Source organism: Triticum dicoccoides, chromosome 2B (assembly GCF_002162155.2).
Source record: "Triticum dicoccoides isolate Atlit2015 ecotype Zavitan chromosome 2B, WEW_v2.0, whole genome shotgun sequence".
Classification (NCBI taxonomy): Eukaryota; Viridiplantae; Streptophyta; class Magnoliopsida; order Poales; family Poaceae; genus Triticum; species Triticum dicoccoides.
In genome coordinates this window covers 745539593-745545392 of record NC_041383.1, presented here as the reverse complement: position 1 = coordinate 745545392, position 5800 = coordinate 745539593, and the positions used below count along the sequence as shown (strand labels likewise).

Genomic DNA, 5800 nt, shown 5'->3' with positions numbered 1-5800 from the left:
TATCATTACAATCAATATGTGCTTAAGCAGAAGACAAAATTTGAATTAGTGGGTTCAGTGGATGGGTTGACTGGATGTGCTAGCTAGAAACGGCTTATCGGGTTTAGTGGAAGGAAGCACTTGATAATTCTTCTTCAGTTTGTGATAATTATGGTGTTGCTTTTATTTTGTGGTCGCGTGTAGAAATGCATTGACCACTTTACTGTTTAGTAAGTAGGCATTTGTACTAAAGAGCTACCTTGTGATCTCAAAAGAAGTTCGTGTGAACTATTTTATGTAATGGTTATGTGAGTTTGTTGTTAGACATTGAGACTTGAAATGCATGTTTGTGTGTTGTATATACATATTTTTACGGTAGGGATCTAAGGGAAAGCAGTAAAAAGTTGTCTGGGAACAGATCTTCGCCGAGAGCCACTCTCGGCAAAATGGCATGCGCTGGCGGTTGGTTGTGGCATCTTTGCCGGGAACCACTCTCGGCAAAGAGCCACCATGTCAACACACATTGTTATGCAGAGCCACTCTCGGCAAAGAGATGATGGAACCAGCCGACGTGAAAGTCACTTTATATTGCCGGGTGGTACTGTTTGGCTCTCGGCAAAGTCTTTGCCGAGTGCCCGTGTTTTGGCTCTCGGCAAATTCCTGTTTGCCGGAGAGGTGCACGTCAGGTGGTTTTTGCCGAGTGCAGTACTTGGCAAAGGATTTACCGGCGGGTTTGGGCCCTTTGCCGAGCGTCCGTGGCACTCGGCGTATAACTCGATTCCACTAGTCATGTTACAGGCGTGGTGGTTCACCCGGGTGGTGAGCAATCAACAGCCACCATGTCAACACACATTGTTGGACAGATCCAAAAAAACAAAAACACGGTGTTGGTCCCTCGCGAGCTCCATGTATGTTCCTCCTCGTGTCCTGGCCGTTTAAGCCGACCAGCTTTCACAAACACTCCTCGAAAAAAAAAAAGAGCTTTCAGAAACACTGAACTTTGGGCAGGCAGGCATACTGTACACTTTGAAACTCGTACCACGCGCGCTGAGAAAATCAGACTTGGCGACACCGCGACAGCAAGCGGATCGGAGCAGCCGAGAGCCGACAGCGCCATTGTGATTCTACTGACGGCGAGACAGGTGAGTGCATAGGTTCCACAAAACTAACACGGAGTCTGACCAGAGCTGCCCAGTAAGTATATTTTGTTAGTATAAAGTATAAACTGGACGAGGCCTTGATTTGACTGGTACACCTCCACGTCAAACAAACAAGTACTTGTATACATACATTGACAATCAGATACGCGTCAACACATGGTGTGCCATATCCGGAGGTGGTTGCCATGGACCGACCGACGTGATGATTGATAGAGCCATGCCGCAAGCCCGCAACCTTGTTGTCTTCCACGGTACTCGTGAACTGCGATCAAAGTATACTTTGTCCAGTTTCTTGAGACATCTGTTGCTAGTGGATTGGAGCGCAGGTATTAGGTATATAGCCTTCAGAGTCGACCGTGATGGTACTATTGTTTTTCCATTATACTCAGATTAGTAGCCGTCAACCGCTAACCTTGGATCGCAAGCGCGCGGTACTGCTAGTGCTATCTACGCTGAGACCGAGAGCTCACCAACAACACGTAGCCTTTCTCTCTGCCTTCCCTGTCTAGCTAAGCTCCATGACACAAACTCATCGGCAGGATGTGCTCCTGCTTAAACAATCCTCGTCTCCTACCCCTTGGTCGCCATTCTCCTACTCCAAAAATGCATGCATGCGTGCGTGCATGTGCGACCTCTCCAGCTGGATCCCCTGACCTCACCCTGCCGCATTTTTTTTTTTGAACACAAGGAAGGCGCCATCAAACGCCACAATTTCATTCAACTCATAGACAATGTACAGCATGAGTTACATAGCCCTGAACTTGAAAATTGAGAAGGGACTGCAGAAAAGGGCAAGGTACATTGGCATGAGAGGAACGTGAACAACTAAAGACAGGTTCTACTCTCGAGTTGAGAACCTGATGAGCACAATTGTGAGCAATTCCATTGGTATTCCTAGAGATGTGATAAACAGCATTAAGAGAATGGGAGATTTGAAAGAACTCGCTAATTGGTTGTCTGCACCTCCAGCTGATGTTGGTGTTATTGATATCTCTTGAAGCAGCCATCTTTGCTAATGAAAGATTGTCAGTGAGAAAAGAGCCTTGCTGAAGTTGAAGCCTGCAAGAGATTTTAGCAGCAAATAGAAGTGCATAAACTTCAGCAATAAGAGGTGAACAAACATCATGAGTAGAGGCTTGAATCATTATTCTTGAATCAGAACCCTCTTCAGGAAAAAGGATGTGAACACCAATACCAGTAGCCGGATTACCACCATACCCAGGCACATTCTTCTTATGCCAAGAAGCGTCTGAATATATTTTGGTACCTGAAATAGCCAAGTCAGATTTGAGGGTGGAGCCTTGCTGTACTTGTTCTTGCCCTTGAGAGAGTATGGTTGTAGATTGCTTCTCCTTCGAAGAAGGCAGCTCCCTATTTAGGTGTTCTTGGGGATCTTGTATATCTTGGACAGAGGCGATGGCTAGAGCAGCTTGGTGAACTGATGGGGATGTGATTCTTTCCTACAAAAAAGAACATCGTTTCTTGCTTTCCACAAACACCACAAGAAGGTAAATATATTAGGAATAGATGATTGCGGATGGTTCATGTTAATTAGAACCTGAATAATATCAAGAATAGAATTATGATTGAGAGCAAGAATATCAGATCTAATATATCAGGGGTGCCCGAACCAAGAGGCTCTAGCAAAGTTGCAAAGAAAGAAAAGATGCATTTCATCTTCATCTGAATCACATCTAGAGCATGTAGAAGAAATATGAGAGGAAAACCTGCCAGCTCTAAGACCAGTTGGGAGAGCATGCCTAAGTAAGCGCCATGCAAAAGTTTTAACCCTTGGAGCCATGAATTTGTGCTTCCAGACTTGCTGCAAAATATCTTTGGTTGATTGGTTCACCTGTCTTGGTTGATTTACCTGCAAATTATGAATTTGTTGTAAACACAACTTATATGTACTCTTAGAATTGCATTTACCAGAAGGAGTGGGCTTCCAACAAAGGATATCCCTACTATCATCAAGAACTATAGGAGTTGCAATAATAGCCGAAGCAGTCGGTTCCTGAAAAAGGTTAGTAATGAACTCAGAATTCACCCTGCCGCATTATTGCCGCCCGGACTTTTCCCTCCAGCGAGCCTGTGAGTATATACTGCACCTACGTGCGTGCTTGAAACGTGGTGCACACACTGACCGCCACGGCGAATCGCATGGTCAACCATCACCAAAACCGTTACCACCTTTGGCTGTCGGCGCGGCGCCGCTGCTACCGTTTCTCGTATGGAGAGAGAGAGAGAGAGAGAGAGAGAAACGGCCGGTTAGTTCGTAGGTAGAACATGCATGTTCAGACGACTGGTACATGTACTAGTAAGTGCATTTTACTCTTGCATCATGAACATACGTACGCATACCATACCAGGTTGCTAACTAGTTTGCCATGCGCGATGCCAGATTTTTCTGGAGTGGTTTCGAGACCAAACCTACCACCTTGCACCTGAACGGCAAGCATGCAGAGAAAGCCGTGAGTGCTATGCACGTGCATGGCGTACGTCGAGGGCTTTCCTTTGGTTGGTCTGATCCGTGGACGCAGCTCGCTAGCTGAAGCTGAGCTTAGTTTAAGCATGGTTAGTACGTACGGGAAGCAAAGCAAAGACTAGCTGTAGGTACGTGTGCATATCCCTTTAGAATCACTCACTGAATGCGCGCGCGTACTGATGATTAGCCAACAACCTCCGGTCAGGGCGATGGATCCCATTATCGGTGGGCATATGCGCCTGCCCCTCGTCCCTATCTGGTGGCTCACTAGCTGACGTGCCCTCCCGGCCATGAGACGATCCGTGGTTATCCCGTAGGCGTAGGACACCTAACCTATCGGGGGGTTGTTGGTGCATGTTAGCATGTAGGGTGGCACGGTCACGGTCACCGCGTTGCCTGCATGCCGGGGACGGGGAGCTACTTGGCACTTGACTCTGCCGCCGCCGCGAGCCATATTATTGATGTGCATGCTGACGACGAATGTGAATGAGACCATAAAGACGCTGCTGATCATAGTCTGCTAGCTGCTCTCCCGACTCTCCGGGCGATCCATCGATCGATCAATCTCCGCCGGTGCTGCCTGCTCAGCCCTGCGGTGCGGGTCTGAATGTGATGTGAATTGCCATGCTTTCTCCGTTGTGAGCTACCTACCAGTCGCCTCTATAAAAATGGCCACGCCCACGTGACGCCCACTCTCTTCTCTTCTCTCCCTTCTTCTTACCCGAGCACTCCGGTTTAGACACTTTGACCAGATTCCTTTTGCTGCCTTCTTCCGGCTGGATTCGCACTCGCCACGGACGACCGGTCACGGTTCCGGCCGGGGCGCCCGCCGCACGTGCGCTTGTAGGGACACGCGCGTCAGACAGGGTGAACGCAGCGGCCGCGCGCGGCATGCAGGCGGTAGCCAAGGTACGGCGCACGCGTCCCTCACGTGCTGGTGCTCGCTGCCGACTTCTCTCGCGGCGCGGCGCAAGCTCCGGTCGCCCGCGCCGCCCGGGCGTCACGTGCTGAGCTGAAGGGTCCATGCATGGCGAGCTTAACGACGGGTTCGTTTTACAATGATCGAGCCCATTCGTAGACGTAAGCTTCCGTATGAACTCGCGAAAATACGACGGGGCGCAGATCTCATCACGCCCTCAAGAACGTTCGTCACCGGAGCGGCCGCAAACAGCTTTTGCATGCGTGGCCGGATCACACCGGTCGAACGAACGGTGTCCCCATGCGGTCGAACCCAACGACCGACAGCCAACCCAGCGGCGTCCGGCTATGTGGGCGCGTGCATGCAGGCCACGGGGACGTGCCGCCCGCAGAGCGGCCGAACGACGCCAACCAAAGTAAGTAAACGCCGCGGCGTACGCATGCACGATGGGCCTGGCTGGGCATGCACGGCATGGGCTTAACCGCGGCGCTCCAGCAGCAAAATTTCGGTGGACAGACCGACAGCTGCTTGCTAACAAACGCGGGACCCGGCCCTCGTGTCTCCCGGCGGCCGCTTGTAGGAGTACTACGTACCTGATGCTGATGCTAATCCCTTGCTTCCTCCATGAGGGACATAAAGCCCCCGATCCTGCTCTCCGGCCTAGTACAAAGTTGTTGCTTCACCACTACATCATGTTTTATGGTCGTGTATGATGCTAATCATGGTATCACGGTCAGTGTCATGTGTATTTCTGTCTCAGATGGCCGGTGCATCGTAGTATATGTGCAACAGCCTTCTATGTCTCGGTCGACCGAGACTTCGGTCTCGGACATGCTATACCCATGAGATCTTACATAAAAATTCATGCAATTTTTTTCAGCGCTTTCTCTCTCTTACATGTTATATATTTCCTCCGTGCCAAAATAAATTTCTCGAGTTTGTATTAACTTTAGTGTAAAGTTATACTAAAGTTGAAACACTTATTTTGGGACAGAGTGAGTACTTGACTAAGACTTGGTTAAATCTCAGCCGATCGAAATCCAGCCACACCCTGCAACAGTCTTAATGTTCATGGATTCCCGGCTCAAATATTTTTAAATGGATTAGAGGTGGTAGCACAAGTTTGTGTTTGCATTAAAAAAACGCTATGCAAGTGGCAAATTGGGTAGGAGAAAAACGAAGTCCCCCTTGGCCCCCGTGTCGCTCCCGCAGGGGCGACTCGGGCGGCGCCAACCCTAGCCCGCCTCCGGCCTCCCT

The 5800-nt window shown here is 49.5% G+C and overlaps 1 long non-coding RNA gene across 1 annotated transcript; it reads right to left on the bottom strand.

The window, feature by feature from the left end:
- Positions 1–1903: 1903 nt before the first annotated feature.
- On the bottom strand, positions 1904–2572 carry LOC119368564. Its single transcript, XR_005176679.1, has 2 exons — positions 2335–2572; positions 1904–2198 (listed from the first exon to the last, which is right to left on the bottom strand). It is a non-coding gene; the product is annotated as an uncharacterized LOC119368564 (long non-coding RNA).
- Between the last annotated feature and the right edge of the window lie 3228 nt (positions 2573–5800).